General features: G+C 32.6%; 1 long non-coding RNA gene across 1 annotated transcript in view; it reads left to right on the plus strand.

The window, feature by feature from the left end:
- Positions 1-331: 331 nt before the first annotated feature.
- Positions 332-22,294, plus strand: part of LOC143390891 (uncharacterized) — a 75,446-nt gene continuing 53,483 nt past the window's right edge. Inside the window, exon 1 of the long non-coding RNA XR_013090257.2 lies at positions 332-414. This is a non-coding gene — a long non-coding RNA (uncharacterized LOC143390891). The remainder of the gene's footprint in view (positions 415-22,294) is intronic.

Below are 22,294 nucleotides of genomic sequence, written 5' to 3' on the forward strand. Positions count from 1 at the left end.
ATTGCCGTGACCAAAATACCTGACATGAACAATTAGAGGAGGAAAAGTTTATTTTAAGCTCACAGTTTCAGAGATTTAGTGCTTGGTCAACTAACCCCATTGCTCTGGACCTCAGGTGAGACAGAATGTCAGGGCTTGAAGGGTGTGGTGGAGGAAAGATGCTCTGCTACTGGTAGCTGGGAAACAGAGCAAGAGAAGGGAATAGACTTCAGGGGATTCTGGTGCTCCCTTCCAGGGAATGCCCTTGGTGACCCATGACCTCCATTCAAACTGGGTTGGACTGATCAGGTTACAGCTTTCATAATATAATTATTTCACCTCTGAACATTTCTGTATGAACACAAGAGCTTTTGGGGGACAGTTCATGTTCAAACTGTAGCAGAAAAGGAGCAGATAATATGAGAAGAGACGCAGGTGAGTTGGCGGATTTATTGTAGGGTCTATAGGTTTTCCTTTCTTTTTCATTTTCTTCACAAAGTGTGAAGCAAGGTCATCAGCTGAGAGGGGAAAAAAGAGTTTGTCACAGAGAAAGAAGAAAGCAGTTGACTCTAATAAAGAGCAAAGGTCTGAGCCTGTTTTTGAAGTTGGATACTTCATATTGCTTCTGAGAAAACTGCAGCTGTGTATCTAATTTAAAATGTTTGGAGAATTATTTACAAAGTAGATGTTTAGAAGTTCTGTGTCACTTCTTACTGTGGCATAGGCTTGGGTAAAGGCTGGAGTGTATATTAGGTACTTTACTCTTATTTTCCTATTTTTTAAGTCATTAATATTTGCAGCAAATCTGGAGGCTAGCCAAGAGATGGCCCATATAAAGCTAACCTGAGGTTTAAAATAAATGAGATTAACATCTATGCTTTCCTCAAAGAAATTTATGTAGAAATTGAAATGAGAATCTATTTCTATTCATAGACATAAAAGCCATAAACGCATGTCACAACTAAAGCATACTAGATTAGTAGCATCTATTTTATTTTCATGGAGCTACAGTAAATCTGAATTCAAAGACAAATATGAAATTGACACTTGAATTGTGGTGATTATATTTTATTGCAATTTGTTTGTAGGGATAGTCCCATCTTGATATGATATTTTTAGCCTGAAGTATAATCAGTGTACGAGAGTGCTCATCTTTTGCAAGTTGAGCTTAAGGTAGTGTTGGAGTTCTTGTCTTGAGGATACTGATGAAATCTTTAAAAATCAGAGAACATGAGCAGAATACACAAATACTAATCTAAATTTTTTTAAAAACTAAATTTTATTATCTTTTGCTATAGCTATATTATCTTTAAATGTGTTTTGGAACAATCCCATTGTAACTTATTTTATTTTAATGTTGAGGGTTTTCTTAAAAAATATTTCTTTTATAAATGTATGATATGTCCACTTAGATGAGGAAACTAATCCCTTAAAATCGCTGGGGACTACATGTAATGAGAAAAATCTTCGTCTCAAATTTTGGGCAACACTGAATTCTAATTCTGCCATCTCAGCTTCCCTGTTTTGTGATTTGAGAGGTCATTTTTCTTAAACTAAGTTTTCTCCTGTGATAAATGGGAGAAATAACAGCAACTCCAGAGATGCAAGCATAAACTGAGGTACAGAATAATAAGCACATCTGCAGAGTATTAACACTCTTGTGTTTCACCAGCAATGGCATGAGCATATGTAGAAGGAAAGAAAATTCTGCATAGAATAAGGGTAGTGGTTCTTAGGTATTTAATTTTCTCACCTCTCCTTTTGGACTTTATATTTTTTATTTTAACTTTGAATTTGTTCTAATTAGCTGTACACGATAGTAGGATGCATTTTGATGCATTGTACACAAATGGAGCACAACTTCTCATTGCACTGGCTGTACATTGTGCAGAGTCAAGAGTCACATCAGTAGTGTAATCATACATGTATATAGGGTAATAATGTCTATCTCGTTCCCTCACTCCCCTCTGCACAATGCAAAGTTCCTTCCTTCTTCCCGACCACAAGCCCCACTTTGGATCAGCATTGACTTATCAGAGAAACCATTGGCCTTCGGTTTTCTGGTATCCGCTTATTTCACTTAGCATGATAGTCTCCAGTTCAATCCATTAAACTGCAAATGCTATAATTTCATTCTTCTTTAAGGCTGAGTAATATTCCATTGTGTATATGTACCACATTTTCTTTATCCATTCATCTATTGATGGGTATCTAGGTTGGTTCCATAGTTTAGCTATTATGAATTGAGCTTTTATAAACATTGACATGGCTGTGTCACTGTAATATGCTGATTTTAAGTCCTTTTTGTCTAAACCAAGGAGTGGGATAGCTGGTCAAATGGTAGTTCCATTCCAAGTTTTCTGAGGAATCTCCATACTGCTTTCCAGATTGGTTGCACCAATTTGCCGCCCCACCAGCCATGTATGAATGTAACTTTTCTCCCACATCCTCACCAACACTTGTTATTGCTTCTATTCTTGATAATTGCCATTCTGAGTGGAGTGCGATGAAAAAGGAACTGAACAGAGACATCACAGAAAAAGAAATACAATCAATCAACAAACTAATGAAAAAATGTTGATCATATCTAACAATTAGAAAAATGAAAATCAAAACTACTTTAACATTTCATCTCACTCCAGCCAGAATGACTTTTTATTTTTGATTATTAAAATGTAAGTTGTGATTATTAAAATGTTAGACTATAGCACTTAACTCTAATAAAGAGCAATGGTCTGAGTCTTATTTGAGGTTGGATACTTCATTTTTCTTCCAAGAAAAAAATATGAAATATATATATATAATATATATATATGCTCTAATATATATGTATATATGATGCAATATGTGAACCATAACAACAAAACTGACAGCTGTGAATTCATCACTCAATTTAAGAACTAGAATATAAGAAACACTGCTTTATGAAGTATGTGTTTATTTAGCCCATCTACTTTGTAATCAGTATAAATTGTTATTTTGAAGTTCAGATATATCATTCCCCCTTTTAAAAATACAATTTTATCATATATAAAAGTGTCTCTAAAATGCATAAGAAGTATATCATTCATTTACATAGTCTCTGTTAAAACTTACACATGTGTGGCACAGGTTTTTTTTTTTTTATGTTCTCCAAAATAATTCACTATAGATAAAACAAAATCTCATTCTGTTATCTATTTCTGAGGATTGAGCATTATTCAGTTTGCTGTGTATGATGTATCTTATAACATTCTAAATGATTAGTTCAAGCTTCTAAAAAAAGTGAAATTGCAGGGTCTTGGATTTCAATTTATAGATTGTGCTATTTTGTACCTCAAACTGGTCATACCAATTACATTTTATTGCATGCTGTATAAGATTTTTTGGTTATTCATAAATTGACTATCATTTAAAAATATGTGAATATTTGCTTTATTGCAGCTCTCCCTATTCTCTCTCTCTTATCAATCTACCCATTTTTGATGTATTCAAATTAAGTTGAGAATATCAGCATTTTTGACACCAAACACTTCATCATATCATTATATCATTAATGATAGTTCAATGTTTGTTTAGATAAACGTTTTCAGGTAAAATTTGCATACAGTAAACAAATGCACAAAGCATGTTATACAATTCGATTACTTTCAGGTATGTAGACATCTTTTATGTGGCTCAAATGGCTATCAATTTATGGAACATTAGCATAATCCAAAGAGCTCTCTCAGGCCTCCTCTAATCACTTTGTTTATCTCTGTAGGATGCAGTCATTGTTCTGATTTTTTTTTTTACACCAGAGATTTATACTCATATATAAGGGATCTTTTGTTTGAGGCTTTTGGGCTCCTTTTTTCATAGAAATTTCAGAATTAACTTGTTCAGTTCCCTCCAAAAATAACTTTATCAGTATTTTGATTATTACATTAAATCTACATAAATTTGGATGTCTTAAGTTCAAGAGAATGAGAGATCTCTCTAATCATTTAAGTCATCATTAATACATTTTGATAAAATTTTATATATTTCTATATAACATTTACAAGTTTTTGTTAGAAATTTCTTAACTGTCTTATTTTTGATAACTATTTTAAATGCTAGATGATGGTCATGATGTGATAACATTTATTATATTCTGTTTCCTCCTTGTACATAGAATTTATTTTATTATGGCATATCAGCCATATATTCAGTTTCAATGTTAAACTTTTATTATTTATTTTTTCCACAAATGCTTTTGTTTTTATTTAGTCATTATAGTACTTAATGATAATAATGTTTTTATATTGCTTACAATTATAATAATTTTATTTCTTTTCCTTTTTTAGCACACTACAACTTTCAGAAGTGTGTTAAATAGAAACAATTATCATATATATCTTTATCATATTCTTGACAAAGATTTAAAACTTATTTTACTTTTTCTTCTTTTTTCTTTTCTTTTCTTTTTCTTCTTTTTTTTTTTTTTTTTGTACCAGGGATTGAACTCAAGGGCACTCAACCACTGAGTCACATCCCCAGCCCTCAGTGACAGGGTCTTACTGAGTTGCTTAGCACCTCACTTTTGCTAAGGCTGGCTTTGAACTCGTAATTCTCCTCCTCGACTTCCCCAGCTTCTGGGTTACAAGCGTGCCCCACCAAGCCCAGCTTGTTTTAATTTTTCTAAATAATTTTTTCTCCTATATTTTGTAAGAAATATTATCAAGAATTGGTGTTGAGTTTTCTAATTTTCTATAAAGAATGAAACTACAGTGTTAATTTGCTTATAAGTTTAATAACACATAGATATTAAACCACCCTTATATTACTGCATTAACATGGATCCATTGTGATTGTCTGTCTTTTCCATATAATGCTGAATTTAGCTCTCTAAAATTTTGTTTGACTTTGGAATCTATGTTCAAGAGTGAGCTTCAGATTAGTCTTCAATTAGTTAAACAGACCTGATCATTGTATATTAAAATCTGCTTTTTCTTTCTCACACTCCTTTCATACCTCACTTAATCTGTTACCCTTATTTTAACCTGGTTATATTTTTCAGAGTTTCAAAGTAAGTTAAATAGTCCTTCAATTTCATCAGCTGGGCTAAGTTAAATTGGATTTATGTTCTCTTAATGTAGTTTGACCTTTGTCCCAGATAGAATGATATCTTGTGAATTATGAAGAAACCTATAATATACAAACACAGTTTTCTTACCCGGGGAATCCTTTGGTAGTCTCAAAACAGGACTAGTTTGACTCAGATTTGCTTAAATCCAAAAAACATGACAGTGCTCTTTTTTTTCTTTTTCTAATTTACAGTGGGGTAGGATGTTTACATATACATCTTTTCTAGTTATTTATTCAATACATTCTGGTGTTTCTAACCATGCCTCTCCTCCATTACAAGTTATTAGGTTTGCTAGGAAAGTACTTTTATCCTCTTTTCTTTCTCTCAAATCTAGCACATTACCTTCAGTTGTGCTCTGTTAGGATGTCAGGAAGCATTTCTCTTTTTATTCCTGGACAAAGCTAGTAGAAAAGACATGTCTGTATGTACTTAATGAGTTATTTGGGACTTTCTTCCCCTAAATTCTTTTCTTTCTTTAGTGATAATTGAGGAATAGCAAAATAGAAGTAGGATGAGTGTATTTGTGCATGTATAATCACAAACTAATAAGTTTTTAAATTTTTATTAACCTATATAATTTTACAATAGGTTTAATTATGAAATAAGAGGTTATGCATTTTTTTTCTGATAAAAAAGGAGAAATTTACCTCAGAATCAGCAGTCATGAAAATATTATTTCTCTTCTTGTATAGGTATATAGGTACAAAAAATACAAATATTTAGGTTAATTTGTTTTTTTTTTTTTTTAAAGAGAGAGTGAGAGCGAGAGAGAGAGAATTTTAACATTTATTTTTTAGTTATCGGCGGACACAACACAACATCCTTGTTTGTACATGGTGCTAAGAATCGAACCCGGGCCGCACGCATGCCAGGCAAGCGCGCCACCACTTGAGCCACATCCCCAGCCCCTATTTAGGTTAATTTGAATCAGCATTATTATCAGTATTTAGCTGATCTGTGCTATGAATAAAGAATCAAACTTCCATTTGTGCTTTTATAAGAAAAGTGTTCTGAAATAACATTCTATTTCCTGCATTCTCTTTAACATTCAGAACTTTGATATTTTCATAGCATTGTTCTAACGTTGTTGTATACATATATATGTCTTTGTACTATTGTGAAAATTTATTGTCACAAAAAAGTTAAAATTGAGAAGAAAGTCCTGTCTTTTTTGATCTTACAAATGCCTTTAAAAATTATTCAGTGACTTGCTGCAGAAATTATGAAGTGTCTGTGTGGAATCAACACATATGTCTGATTAATTTATCTACTATGAAAGTTAAATTAGGTAATTATTTAAATGTAGTCACTTTAGCAATGTGCCGGGCACTGTGTTAAGTATTAGGAGTGCTAATGCTAAGAAATTAACCAGGAACTGTGAGTAATAGATTTATGAAGTATATTTGTGCTAATTTCCCATTGTTGCTATAACAAATTGCCACAGAATTGGTGGCTTAAAACAAGACAGATTTATTATCTTATAGTGCCTGATATTAGAAGCATGAAATGTGTTTCAATGGGACATGGGTAAGGATGGAGGTGGTGGCAGGAATGTGATGCTTCTGGAATCTGTAGAAAATCATGTTTCCTCGAATTAAAATGTGAACATTTTGGGGGAGGGCATTACTCTGCCTACCACATGCTCCGTGGAACTAAGTACCATGCCAAAAGTGAGCCTCTAAAATGAAATGAAAGAATCATCTGTAAAGCTTTTGTCTAAAATATCTTTTTTTTATTTATTCATTATATGTGAGTGCTGCAGAACTTTGTTTTTGGTTGATTTCTTGGGATAATTATCTCTAGTTCTTCAGTTGATTTTGCATAAGTTAAAATAAAATAGATTTAAGCTCTTAACCAAACACGAGCTCCATTTTTAAAATTGTATTAATTTTAGCAACAAAGAACAGGAAGGGAAACCTATGAATATTAATTAAGTCAGTTCTAAAATAAATTATAAGTAAATAAAATTTCAGAACCTAATGATTCAGCTTCTGTACAAGATACATTAAACATGACAGTATGGTTTGACAGTACTTTTTTTTTTTTCCAATTCTTTCCGATCTTATTTATTCAACTTAACAGAGTCAAAATTTATGTATTTGAGTATATGAATTTTTAGCTTAAGGGTTTTCGATGCCAATTTTGTCAAGACCTCCTGACCTTAAACCTTGGAGTGATTTGATTTAGTCAGTAGACATGATAGTCATTGTTTCATGTATAAACAAAAGCTACTTTTTGCCTTTCAAAGTAGATCTAAAATTCACTGACATGATAAAATAGAATTTAAACCATATATGTTTGAATAATTAACCTTATATTTATGTTTTGATAAAAATTACCGTTTTCATTGATGCTGAGTTAAGACAGATTGCAGCATGAGTTGCTAAAAGGTCTTAGGACTCCTGTCTTAATTATCTTCAAGATATCCAGGTATATTTTTGTTAACTCATTGATTGGAAGATGAATATTTCAAGAAGCCTGAATGCTTAAAGTCACAGGTCTAATTGATTAAGGAATCTTTATTTTATTTGTTGGTGATAAATTTGCACCAAGTGTAAGCACAGTAAAGGGATTTGTTTGTTTGTTTTCCTAACTCTTAAGAAATAAGGACACTTTAGAAAATGGGGTGATTCCATACTCCTTAAGGCTGTATTTGCTACTATTGCTGCTATTTCAGATATGACACTAAATTGAGTTTGCATTTCTCACTTCTTACTATATTATGAGATTTTTTAGATATCATCTTTTAATTCAAATTACATGGCTAACTGTCAAATTCCAAACATCTGTTGCTGTATAGATTTTGTGTACTCAACATTTGTTTAGTGAGAAACAACTGTTTCTCTTTTGGTAGGAATATATTTGTTCACCAAATTAACATCCTATCTTACCTGTTTAACCTAAATTTTACAAAGAGTTTAAAAATACAAGGTCTCTATATGCATTAATTATATAAATTACCTTTATTCATTTTCAAATTCTTTTTTATTTTGCTTGTAATTTGATTTATTAGTCACTGAGGCCTGTTCTTTATATATTAATTTAATTTAATTTTATACATATTAAAATTAAAACTGTACTTGGATTTGAATCTCAGATACAATTTTTTAAGACTTCTGATTTTAATTTCCTTGAGTATAAATAGAAAAAATATTATACCCATAGAGATTAGAAGAAATAATATATACTAATACAGGATCTTATTCATAATATATACTCATTAATTGTTTTGGATTTTTTTTTGGTTGTTTTATTTGTTTTCCTTCTCTTTTGGTAGGTACTAAGCAGTAAATTTAGGTTACTTTTCCAAATGGTGTTGTCTTGTGTTCTGCTTAGACTTCACGGTTGCATAGGATGAAAAATATTGTTCATTAACATTTATTGTGGTGAAATGAAAAGTGATTAAAAAGATTAGGGATTTTGCTATACAATATTCCTCAGCATAAAGAAGAATTGGATTACCTTACTCCTTGCTAACCAATGGTTAAATCTCCAGGATGACATCAGAATATCATCAAGAGAAATGTATATGCATTAATTTCTTAAATCACGTTAATAGCTTGTTCTGTGGTGCTGGCCTAGTTAGTAGTTATATTTTCACATGGACTTTGCTCTTAAGAACTAGAATTGCTACATCTCTAGCAGTTAAAGAAATGCAAATTAAAACTTCACTGAGATTTCTTCTCATTCCAGTCAGAATCAACTATAAGAATATAAATAACAATAAATGTTGCGGAAGTTATGGGGAAAAGGTACACTTGTACATTGGTGGTGAAACTGCAAATTGGTGCAATCACTCTGGAAAACAGTATGGAAATTACTAAGAAAATTGGAATAGAACCAACATTGACCCAGTTATCTCATTTCTCATCATTTACACAAAGGAAATAAAATAGGCATACTATAGTGATACAGCCACATCAATGTTTACAAAAGCTCAATTCACAATAGCTAAGTTATATAACTAACCTAGGTACCCTTCAACAGATGAATGAATAAAGAAAATGTAGTCTATATACACAATGGAATATTACTGAACCATAAAGAGAATTGAAGTTATGGCATTTGCAGGTAAATGGTGGAATTGGACAATATAATGCTAATTGAAATAAGCCAGTCCCCCCCAAAACAAAGGCCAAATGTTCTCTCTAAAATGCAGATGCTAACTCACAATAATGGGTGGGGAGAGTAAAGAATAGAAGTATGTTGGGTTAGGCAAAGGGGAATGAAGGGAAGGGAGCAGGTATAGGAATAGGAAAGATAATAGAATGAATTGGATATTACTTACCTATGTTCCTATATGAATAAATGATCAGTGTAATTCCACATCATGTATAACCAGAAGAATTCAAAGTTGTTCTCCCTGTATATATAATATGTCAATATACATTCTACTGTTATGTAAAAAAAGAAAAGAATTAGAATTGCCTTCCTTTTGATTCCCTTACTTTTCACAAAGCACTGGCTTTTTTGAGTTATAATACCGTTTGCTGAAAAATATTTTAGTAATAAAGGCTAAGTGGAGGTATTTCAAGGATAAAGAGATAGGTTATAGGAAGACTTGAATCTCTTACTCTAGCTGAATTTGTGTAACTTCAGCTTCAGTCACTGGAGAGAAAAGGGAAAGTCAGAAGAAAAGAATCCTCCTCCTTTATCAGAAAGACTGATGAAAGACTCTTGTTGACAGCTTACAAGCATAATTTATTTACCACTTATTTCTTATGAAGTTTAAACCCCTTACATTTATGGAATACTAATTCTTATATGTTTTTAAGTTCTCAGACTATTCTTTATTTTCTGAAAAAATTATTAATCTGATTTTAAATTGTTATGTTATCCTTTTTAACCAGTTAATATAATAATATTATTTGAAAATGAAACTGGACAATTGGACAAATGAGTGTAAGGCATTAATATGGTGATGCTAATGCTGATACTGATGATGATGATATCTGATGCTGGTGATTATAAGGGAGGTGATGATAACAATAAATTTTATTGGATTTAAAGTGGAGTAGTATTGAACGAAACAGCAAAGAAGTGTGATACCTATTGTTAAGAGGTTACTATGCCAGGTAGATTGGTGTAGGTACAGGTCATAAAAAGATGAATAATCAAATATATAAAGGAATTTAATATTTCCTGCTTCTTCTTCTGTGGTAGATACTGAGATGAAGAAGCTGCCATTACTATATCCCTAATAATATTAATTAAAAATAAACTACTTGAACACATATAGAAATAAAGAATCTTTACTAGTGTGGTTTAGAGGAAAGATGAGGAAGTTTTTGGCTTGAGAAAGGGGATCTGAAATTTTAAAAGAAGGTATCAAAACAGATGCTTTTCCTAGGGAAAGCTATAACTTTAAGTGACTAAGTGTGAGGATGAAGAAGATAAAGAATTCAAGCAGATTCAAAAATTCTTAGCTTTGGAAGACTTTGCCATGACTAGGATATTTTAGTAGATGAGAAAAAACCTGTAACATAGATATATTTTAAGGGTGTTTGGAGAAGAGGGGGCTTTGCTTCTGTTTGGAAGTTACAATTATACAACTGAAAAAGAGACATCAAACCTGAGTCTCTAAGGCAGAATGGTAGGATGGAGTAAAGAGATCAAGGGACATTTTGGCATAGAGGAGGAAGCAGGGACTAAAGAACTCAGGGAGAAACTTTTGGAATAATTTTGTCCAAGATTTGTTAAGTCCAGGTAGAGACATTGAGGAGCTGAGGTGGGAGGGAGGTAATTACCATTTAGCATTTGGGAGAGGACTCAGAACTGGGAATACAGGATTCTGAACCATCTGAACAGAGATAATAATTGAAGTGTTATGACATAATGGATTATGGATAAAATAATGAGCAATAGGAATAAGGCTCCGGAGGTTTACGGATACGCTACAATGAAGACTTGAAAGGAGCATATAGGCAAATGCAATTGAGCAAACAGACTAAGAGGGACCAAAGTAGGACAGATAAGCTAGAAGAGCCATCTGAAACCAAAGCAGGAGAGGGGAAAGGATTTAAGAATGGTCAACCCTAAAATGTTGAAGGGGTGAAGACTTGGTTTTTGAATGAATTGATGTTGTTGGTCTTGAAGTTGAAGGTAGCTGTATGCAAATGTTGCTTACCTACCTTTGGCTGCAATAAAGGTGAGTGACAAAATTGATGTCTGTAAATATCTTTTCATTTTTTATACCTTATTCCATGTCATTTGAAGATATTTCAGAAAAGAGAATCCAAAACATATGTGCTCCTTTTAAATTTTATGTATCTTTGTCAATACTTTCTCATGTGTCTTGTACACAATTTTACATTCTGTTATAACTACAGTTGTTCTATGCACAAAAGATTTGCTAATAGGAGTTCTGATTTCTCAAGTGAACCCAAACATTTCTAATTAAATGTGTGTTTAGTATCTTTCAGAGAAAACTTCCTAATGCTTCCTTTAAAATTAGTTAGCAGTACATGTCTGCAATAATAATGACAGTTTAGTGACTTTAATCTTTGAGTAGAAAACTCCTTTTGGTAATTAAGTAACAAAGTCTTCCAGAATTCTTGTGCTTTAATTTCTATAATGCTAGTTTTGATAAATTGTTAAACCTAGAGTGATTGAGTGATTAAGACCTTTTATTCATAGCTATAAAAGAAAATTTGGGAACAAAGGGTGTCTTTAATTGAAGTGATTTGATTTTTGCTTTTTAAAAAAAAAAAAAAAAACTTTAGTTGATTACCTAGCTGTTTCAGTATCTATCTCTTGTTTACCCAATTCAATGCAAGATTATTGTGATCAGAGATCATTTTTCCTTTTCTAAAATTAGTAGTCTAGTAGTTCAATACCTTATGTATGAGATACAGTAAAGAGTTAAATATCTGCTAAGTTGATCCAAAGAATATCCTGCAGTTATATATCCCTCTTTGTTAATTCTCTACAGCTTGAGCAGAATTTAGAATTTATCACAAATCATATTATGTTTTGCAATAAAAACTCTAAAATGGTTGTATTACATATACACCTAAAACTAACTCAAAACCAAGGAAATAGATAAAAGTGGGATGTTATATATTACAACAAATCTTTGTACAAAGGAAATACATCCCAAATAAGAAAGACATATAAGGTCAAGACATTGCAAAACAGCAGTGGAGTATCTGAGTGCTCTTTATTTTTGTTTAGCTTTCATAACAAGCAAGTAACTCATTCTTTTTTTTTTTTAACTCTGACAGTAACACTTATGCATAAAGGTCATTTTCATTAACCTTAGGTTTGTAATTTCCAGGCTCCTTGCCCAAAGGCATTGCTGTTATTTACAATTTTTCTTAGTCCTATGCAAAACCAAACAACCATCAGTGTAAGGCTAATATATGTTAAATGCCTCAGGCACATTTCAATTAAGTATTAACATAGATTGGAAAATTTCCAAAACATTTAGTGAATATTACTTTCAATCATTTTCATTAAAATTAATAGCAAGTGTTAAAAAGTAATATACCAGGGAACTGGGGGAAATTGAATTCTTAACTTCTAAAGGACTACTTATGCTAACACAGAAAGAATTTTAGTACAATTCAGCCAGATATTACCTACTCCCATTAAATTCTGTATTTTATGTTGGTAAAGGGTGGGAGTTATATGCAACCTAATTTTGTTTTAATACTTTCATATACTGACTTCAAATTATAGTATTTACTTGATACCAAAAATAAAGAACTGGTATATAAGCAAACTTAAAACTTCAAATTATTTGCATCTGTAATTCACCACAAATTCCAGAAATATTTAAACATTCTTCGAGAAACCAGTTTATAGATGTAAGAAAAAATGTTGTTGAATGTAAAGATTATTATACCAAACATAGAAATAATAAAATTGCTTACAAGAAGAATTAATGACATAATTGTCTGAGTTTTTTGCATATGTTGGTAAAATATCAAAATAATTAAGAAATCATAATGACAAAATCTACCTCTCATAATAGTATTATATATAATATTATCTTTAAGATAAAGCAAACTTTCACTTAACACTTTTTTGGGGGTACCAGAGATTGAACCAAGGGGCACTAAACCTCTGAGGGACATCCCCAGCTTTTTTGTTGTATTTTATTTGAAGACAGAATTCCGCTAAGTTGATTGGGGCCCCACTAAGTTGCTAAGTCTGACTTTGAAATTTTGATCCTCCTTCCTCAGCCTCCTGAGCTGCTGGGATTATAGGCATGTGCCACTGTAGTTTTCTGGCCACTTAACAATTTTAGTTTCTTAACAATAAAAAAGGTTTTCAATAGAGTAGAAGAAGGGGATCAAGAAGGAGGGAGAAGAGGAAGACATAGAAAACTACGGGGGAACAAAATCTACCAAATTATTCTATGTCCTTGGAGAAACATACCACAATAAATCCTGGTTTTATGTGTATATACACAAATATATAAAATCATAGTGTACTAATTAAAATAATAATAATAATAGAAGAGAGATCAGTAGAGTGAAACAAGCAGATCAGAGATGAGGGGAGGAAAAAAAAGGAAGACTGGGGAATGAAATTGATCCAGTTATGTGCATGCATAAACATGGCATAATGAATCCCAAAATTGTGAGTAATTATAATGCAGCAGTAAAAAATAATATGAACATCTGCATCACAGTTTACAATATTATAGATATTTGTACATTTTAAGAAGGTGATCTATCAGCTTCAGTGTGTGCTATGTATACATATGTGTGTGTATGCATATTGTACAATATGTGTAATTTTCAATTTTAGGTAATAATTTTTCAAACTTTTAAAGATCTTATATATGAACACTTATTTCTCTGCATTTTGAGTCAATGCCATCTATATAAGCTCTTCACAATGGAACATGAACAAATTAAGTATTTTGTAGGGTTTTGCTTCTTGGACAGCAAGGACACTTAGGATGTTAACATTTTTAGAAAGGTTTGACTACTTTGTTCTGTGTTCCCTTCAAATGTAGGAGAAAGAAAGGGATGTTATACAAAGGACATAATAAAAGAGCATAAAGATAAAACTCTTTTCTTAGCAATGGAGATGGCCTTCTCATTGTCAGTTTTTAGATGCTCAACCTTTGCAAAAAGAAGCCACTGAATATAATTAAACTGCCATTCCAAGAAGGCAGACTATTATGACCAGAATAATAAGCTCTGAAGAAAATGGAACAGATGACTGTAACCTGAGTATTGAGTGAGGGGTGATGGGCAGAGTGAGGCACCATTAGCTGAGTCCCAAATGGTGAACATCACACCTGCTCTGTGAAATCAGAATGGTTAGCAAGACTAGATACTTGCTTCGTAACCTGTGGAGTCAGTGACAGTGTAAGAGTGAGATCATGGCTATGAAGAGCAACCTTGAGAAATCACTGAAAAATATGGCCTAAGAAGAGTATCCCGACTGATGTTTTCCACTGGTGAACATTGCAGGCCAGGTGGTGCAAATAGGATGGATTCAGACTAAACATGTCATTTCTCAAGTCTGAAATAATTTCTTTCTGAACTCCCTTGTTTATTCTGGAAACTTTTTACATGTTTCAAATCTGGAGACACATGTTTTGCCTCTACTTTTCATTCCCCAAATTCTCATTTCCACTCATTTATCCCTTTAGCTTTATTAGGAACATGTGTCTGCACACACATCTCTCTCTCTCTCTCTCTCTCTCTCTCTCTCTCTCTCTCTCTCCATTCTACAAATTAAGCATTCAACTTGTATCTTTGGCCCCTAGGACACTTACTAACATGTAACAGGTGCTCAAACATATTTAATGCATACATTAATAATGTAAGCCTGCAGACACAGTAAGATTAAAGGGTAACAAATTCAGAAGAGTATCAAGAGTTTTTAAGGCAAAATGCCTTCCATATTTGAAAGTGATTCTAAGTAAATTCCAACAGAATTTGAAAAGCTTCGGGATTTACTATGATTCAAGGTTTACTGCTACAAATAGAAAAAGATGACTGATTCATATGCAGCTAAGTGGGGAACACCTACAATTGATACTTTGCCATACTTACCACTCTTTTACTAATCCTTAATAAGGAGGGGTTGGCAAAATTATTAGTATTATATTTATACTAAAAATGCATTTAGCAAGAAAGGCATGTAAGTTATAAGTTGGTAGATCATTTTGGTTATCAATTATTTCCATAGTACTAATTGAAAAATCATATTTTCAGGAAAAATTGTAAGTTTAATATCTTGATAAATTATATGATAAATGAATCTTCTAGCATGACCCACATCCTCATAGATGACTGAATAGAGACAGTTTCGATTGGGGTATTTCCAAAGAATCACATCTTAGCTATATCATATTTTTAAAAATTATTTGAAGTCAATAAATAATTTAGCTTTGAAATATAAGATAGTTATTAATAAATTAAATTGTATGTATCATAAAAGTTAAAATATATTCTTCTATGATTGAGATATGGTTTGTTCTCCAAAAATTCATATGCTGGAGCTTTGGTCCTTAAGTACAATGGAATTGAGAGGGGGTAGAAATTTTAAGATCTGACGGGGTCTGTTGGGAGGTTATTAGGTCCTTTGGAGCTCCAACATTAGAAGGGATTGGTGCCTGTCTAGTGGGACTGGATTGGTTAACATGAGTGCATGTTATTTTAAAGTGAGTTTGGCTTGCAATCTTGCTTCTTATTTTCCATATGTGTCACTTGCTACTCTACATGGGCTCTAACCATGTGATACAATCTGCAATGTTATGATGCAGCAAGAGGCCTTGACCTGATGTTGCCACTTGATCATAAAATTGCTGGCTTTCAGAACTGTGAGGTAAATAAACCTCTTTTCATCATAGTGTACCTAGCTTCAGGTATCTTGTAATAGTAACACCAGCCTAAGATATCTTCCATCTAAAGTTGTATATTGAAGATAAATTAAGTAAAATTAACTTTATATAAAAATTTAGAGAAAGCTTGAATAGTTTTGTTGTTGATTGTTTCTCTTTTCATCTCTAATTTGATCTCTAGAGAGACTTTGGTCACTATTTCAATAAAAGCTTTTCCTGTGTTATGTTAGATATTATTTTTTTCTGAAAATATAGTGACCAAACCCTCCCTTTCTTTCCAGTAACCTTCAAAGTGTAATGTTATTACAAAATTACTAGTTCATGTTGAGGTTGAGTTTGTAAATTTTAGACAAAAAGTTACATATAGGCAATCTGTTCTCAAGATGCCTATATTTTATTAGGTGTTTACCTCTTGGGTTATCAGTGAACAGACACAGGAAATTTGCGTGAACATAGTTTTAGAGTGTTAAGTCTTTAGGATGAAAAATGATAAGCAATTCAATTATTTTAAGACTGATGATGCCACAAGAAAATATGCTACATATAGTTTCTGGTAATTTTACTAAGTAGTTATGATCTATGACCCATGCAGTTAACTCTTATACATATCACATTTTAATTTTAACTTTCATTCTTAGTAAGTTAGATTAACTAGGTAAATATCCATGGTCCCTATGGGAAAGAATGAGCACTTAGAAATATATTTGTGTTAATCTTGAGTTAAAGATTTCAAAATATTAAATGAATAGTAGGATATTTACAATTAGGTTCCTTATGCCTTAATAAGTGAAACCTAGTTACTATATGCATATATGACTATTGAGGTATGTAGAACCTTCCTGTGATACTACATCTCTTACCCATTTCATAACTGTTCACTGGTGGTTGTCCTAGGAAGACCTGAAAAGAACTTATGTAGGTTTAATAAGGTTTAATATGGATGAGGTCTATCCTTCTATGAAAACTGACAACTTTTTTCTGAGTCAAAAACACTGGATCATTGAGCCTCTTAATTCCACTTTTATGTAGATGAGCAAGGAAAAACTCTTTCTTTCCCAAGTTCTGTCATTGTTACTGGGATGACTTGGCTAATTAACTCCATTTAAACAAAAGTTTATACCAAACATGATAGAAAGTCCTATCTAAACAAATTATTCTCTCTCTATAATTTCTAGGTGTAAAACATGCAAGAGGTTCATTACAATACTCTTGGTCAATATCTTCAGGAAAGGTAACTTAAGAATGGATACTATTAATAATATAGTAATCGCATTACTTGTCTAAACAGCCCATTTCTTTTTTCATTTAGAAATCATATTTCTTTCTAAGGAAAAAAAGTATTTTTTTTCAATAATGTAGTGGAAACCTCCCATTTTAGCATACAATTCTCTTAATAAAAATCTGACCCACTGGGAATAGTGGTGCATACCTATAATCCCAGCAACTAGTGAGGCTGAGGCAGGAGAATCACAAGTTTAAAGCCAGACTCGGAAATCTATCAAGGCCCTAAGCAACTTATTGAGACCCTGTCTTAAAATAAAAAATAAAAAGGGCTGGGGATGTGACTCAGTGTTTAAGTGCTCCTGGAGTCAACCTCTGGTACCAAAGTAAAACACCACCACCACACCCCACCCCCCACCCAAAAAACAAACAAACATTAAAACAAATCACTACCATCCCTTGGAAAACAAACAAACAAAAATCCTACAAGTAAATAAAATAACAACAACAACAAAACTCAGTATAGCCATTCACAGATGTTTTCTAGAAGTTTTAAAAACTAGAAATAAGAAAATAATTTCAAAATTTGTAATCAGGGAAAAAAAAGTTTTCTCCTAACTCCAACCCCAATATCTGGAAAATAAAAGTTTAGAAAAAAATGGATTTGAGAAATGTTATACATATGGGAGAAAGAGTATTTGACTCCAGTTCTAGTGTTCATGTGTCTTACTAGGAATTTTTAATTAAAAATATTTCTGATAGTTTAAACTAGTTTTGGTCAGGTTTCAATTATTTCCTGCCAGTTCAGTCCTAAAAATGTAAAGATGGTTAGTTGATTACAGAAATATTTCTGTTAGGGACTTGGACTTGTATTTTTTTTGAAATTAAATGGATCAGTGGGTAAGTTTCTGTCCTAGAAATCTTTATTTTTTTTTGAAGCAGTATGTACTGTCCCAACTTGTTCATGACAAACCTATAAGGTTAACTTTAGCACCATTAGAAATGCAGATTAGCAATCAAAAGATAAAGAAAATGATATATTACAACTACAAAGTTCCACATTTGAAAAAGTGTAGGGAATGAACATATCTTCATAATCTCCTTTACAATTGTATATTTTTACATATTTTTGTGAAATATGTTGATAGCCTATGTCAAAACACTTAAAAATGCATGTACCTTTTGACTCAATAATTCTATTCTCATGTATTTATCCTACTCAGCAGAAGATGGATATATAAAGAGATCTTTTTTAAAGCCTGCCTGGCCTCCCAGGACCTCTCAAATGGGTTCATATCATTGCTTATAATAATGATGATATATAAAGAAAGTAAAAGTCAATATTAGGACAAGTGATGTAAATTGTGGTATAACTATAAATGGAATAAGATACACTATTAATGTTCTAGAATTAAGGCTTATCTTAGGAGCAGGAAGTTCTCTGAATTGGGTTTTAAGCTCAAGTCAAGTCATGAACTTTAGGACATTCATTAGAAATCTTATAGTAGTGTATTGATACAAGCCAACAAAAAATAATCTAACTTGTTTCTCACTCTCAATTTGTATCTATTAATATTATTCATTTCCATTAGTTCTCACTCTCCATTTGTATCTACTCATACTATTCATCTCCATTAGGAATTCTCCAGGGAAGAGTGAATGTGGTTTTTGGAAGAATTAATTACTTTTAGGTTTCCTGGCAAAATTCATAGATAAAATCATCAACCTTACTTACCATAAAATTAGGAAGCTTAAGTCCTCCAATTGAAAAGAATAATAAAAATCAATTTTAATTCACTTCCTCCCTACCTCACCAATGAAATGGCATTTATTGAGTAACAGGTGCCTTGAATATGTCTAGACTTTAGTAAGCATTGCATAAATATTTGTGGAATAGTTTAAAAAATGAAAAAAAATCCATAAATAACAGGCCATTAGTGACCATTACTGAAATTTTATTATGGAAGTAGAAAAGCTGGATTGCCATAGGAAAATAATTGTGTATGCAAAATGAAGAATAAAAGGTTTTTCTGTATATTTTATGTTCCCATAATCTTTGACTATTTCTTATTCCTATACAAAATTGTTTTAGCAGTTTCTCCCTCAATCTGCTGTCTTACTACTCTGTCAAATTATAGAACCTCAGCAACACTTTCCAAGCATGCCCATCTCAGGTTCTCCAAAAAAAGGAGGATATATCTATTCTGGAAATACCTACCAGGTTTTCATACTGTTTTATTTCCTTCTCCAGTCTTCATTTCTCTCTCCAACCTGAAGGATAATGACTTCCTATTATAGTATTCAGCTCCTTTGAAAGAGGGTATTGCATGAAAAGTTTTAGTGACATGAGTAACAAAGGTCTTTAGATTGTATCACATATTTCTCTTCTTCCCAGGGCATCTAGGTTCCTGGGGACAGTGTGAAAGTGTTCTCAAGAATAGTTTCATACTTCATCTAGATCCAACTCCTCTCTAGAAACTACGACTGGGCTGCTGAGATTGGCCCACTGCCTTAGACCATTTTGTGTTGCTCTAACAAAATACCTGAGACTGGGTATTTTATAAGGAAAGATGTCTATTTAGCTCAAAGATTTGGAGGCTACAATTCAAAATTGGGTCACCACATCCAGCAAGGGTCTCAAGCTGTGGTATAACATAGTGGATGGCATCACAATGGCAGGAGTGGTGGAAGTGAGAGGAGCACAACGTGTGGAAGAGGCCTTGTGGAAGACAGAGACACAGGAAGTACCAGGATGGCTTTATAACACCCCATTATTGGTAACAAACCCAGTTGGAACTTACTTCCTCAAGAAAAGGATAAATCCTGCTTAGAGGTCCCACTGTCTCCCACTACTATTACCTTGGGGAACAAGCTTTCAGCTCATGAAACTTCAGGGGATGAATCAGATCCAAACCTACTCACCAGGGAAGTCTCCATCTTCCTTGGAGACACAGAGCTCTTTCCTATGATCAGGCCTCTTCTAAGGGAAAATATATCAAATATGTATGTACCTAATCCTGTTTGTAATGCACTGTTTTTTCCCCACAGCATTCTTGGACATTAAATCAAGTAATTTTTTTCTGGTTAGGCGTCCTTGATCATTCTGCAATCTCTCTGCCTGGTGCACAGAGTCACTGCAACTGTCATATAACTTTCTTCAATCAATCATATGTGTCAGTTTTGATCCATACAAGACTCCTGTTGGGCTTTAAATATCAATATGTTTGCTTATAATTTGCCTCTTGTGCAAATAATTTAAGCTATCTTATAGTAAAAGGCATATTTAATAAGTTAATAAAATATATACTTCAAAATCGAAGAGATTTCAAAATAGGTCAACACAGGTAATATGATTCATATTTATAAGTATACCAGAAAAGCCAGAATCAAAAGGGAAACATACATAATTCAAGGTATTATAAAGTAGAATGAAATAGCTACTCTTAAGGGAAAAATATACATGAAAATTATAAATTCAATAGTAATAGTTTGTATTGAGTGACAGAAAATATCCCCAATAAAATATTAACACAATAATTAATTAAAATGCCTCAGAAGCATGTTGATTGTGTCAAAGTCTTTATCCCCCTAGAAACATTTAGCATTATGGTGAACTCGCAAAATACCATATTGCCAAAATTAACTAACCTACAAAGATTTGACTTCTCAATAACATGATGTGATGAATTGGCTTATTTACATTCAGCAAATATTTCTGGCATGTTTATTATTAGTTCAGTGCCCCATTATATGCCACGAAGCAAAGCAAAGACTAAGTCAGGGAATCATCATATATGGAGCTTTCAATTTTACTTAATATTACATTCTTAGTAATAGAATGGAAGATTTATGTATTCTTCTTTTGACTATAGATAAGTGGTATAGGGGATAAAAATGGTCAAGACTTCACTTTTTGTGTTTCAAAGGATTTGATCACTGCAGGATTGGAGGGAGAGGACCATGAGAAAAAGAATATAATCAAGTATGGTGCCTAAGATTTTGGCTTGACTCCCAAGATGAACAGCAGTGCCATCTACTGAGACTGTGAAAATGGCTGGAAAAATCATGAAGTTCTCTATTGATCATGTTAAATGAAAGATGCCTGTTAAACATCCCTATTTACTTTAACATTTGTAATATATGATAGTGTCTGGCATTCAATAACTTCAAAGCTTGGCTTTATTTGATTGCTTCTCCTTGCTCTTTCGTTCTTGTTTCTTAGCATTTTGGTCTCCCCACCACTTAAATGCTGCCTTTCTCTGATTTTCTTGTTATCCCAACCACACAGGACTTTAACAACAGTCATATGCTAATGACTCCCAAAGCTACCTTTTTCATCATAAATCTTCCTCCTGAACTCTAGAGACTTACTGAGCCACTGAACTTCATAGTGTACATGTCCAAACTCTACTCACAGATTTATCTCAAATTCCTGCTACACTTCTCCATTTATTGAAAGGTAACTTTGTATCGGTCATTCTGCAGAGCACTTTATATGTCTTTCATTACTGCTCACATCTTACTTAGGAAGATGTTACCCCACATTACTATGCACAGATTTAAGCACTTAGGTGAGTGGTCGATATGAGATTCAGATTCAGGCTTTCTGCCCTCAGAACCTGGGTGGTCAACCTGTGACATATAACACATGTGCTCTTACCTTCTATTCAATTAAGTCAGAAATCCCTTTGTTCTGTCCCCACATGTTAATGTCTACCTTTGAATCTTCATTATTTCTAACCAAGACTATTTCTATAGCCTACAAAATGGTTATTCCTTTTCCAATAACTTATAGCCTTCATGGTACTGTAAATAAGTGTTTTGTTTTTAAGTAAAAGGGAAATTTGATTATATTTTTATCTTACTTAAACCTATGAATGGCCTCCATTAGTAGGCACCCTAAGCATAGTGGCTAAAGACTTGGGATGACTAATATTGGGCTGAACCATATTACTTACTCTTAAGTTATTTAACTTCTCTATCCTTTCTTAACATATTTTTAAAATGTGGATAATGGTATGCCCATGTCATTTAAGAGAATGTCTAGTGATAATTTTTAAAAAATTATTATTATTATTATTATTATATTAAAGGTAAAATTAAAATTCAGTGTGGCATACACAAACCCCTAAACCAATAATCCATCTCTATCTCTTTAGTTTTATCTCAGGCTACTTATCTCCTACCAAATATTC

This window comes from Callospermophilus lateralis, chromosome 2 (assembly GCF_048772815.1).
Source record: "Callospermophilus lateralis isolate mCalLat2 chromosome 2, mCalLat2.hap1, whole genome shotgun sequence".
In the NCBI taxonomy this organism is placed as follows: Eukaryota; Metazoa; Chordata; class Mammalia; order Rodentia; family Sciuridae; genus Callospermophilus; species Callospermophilus lateralis.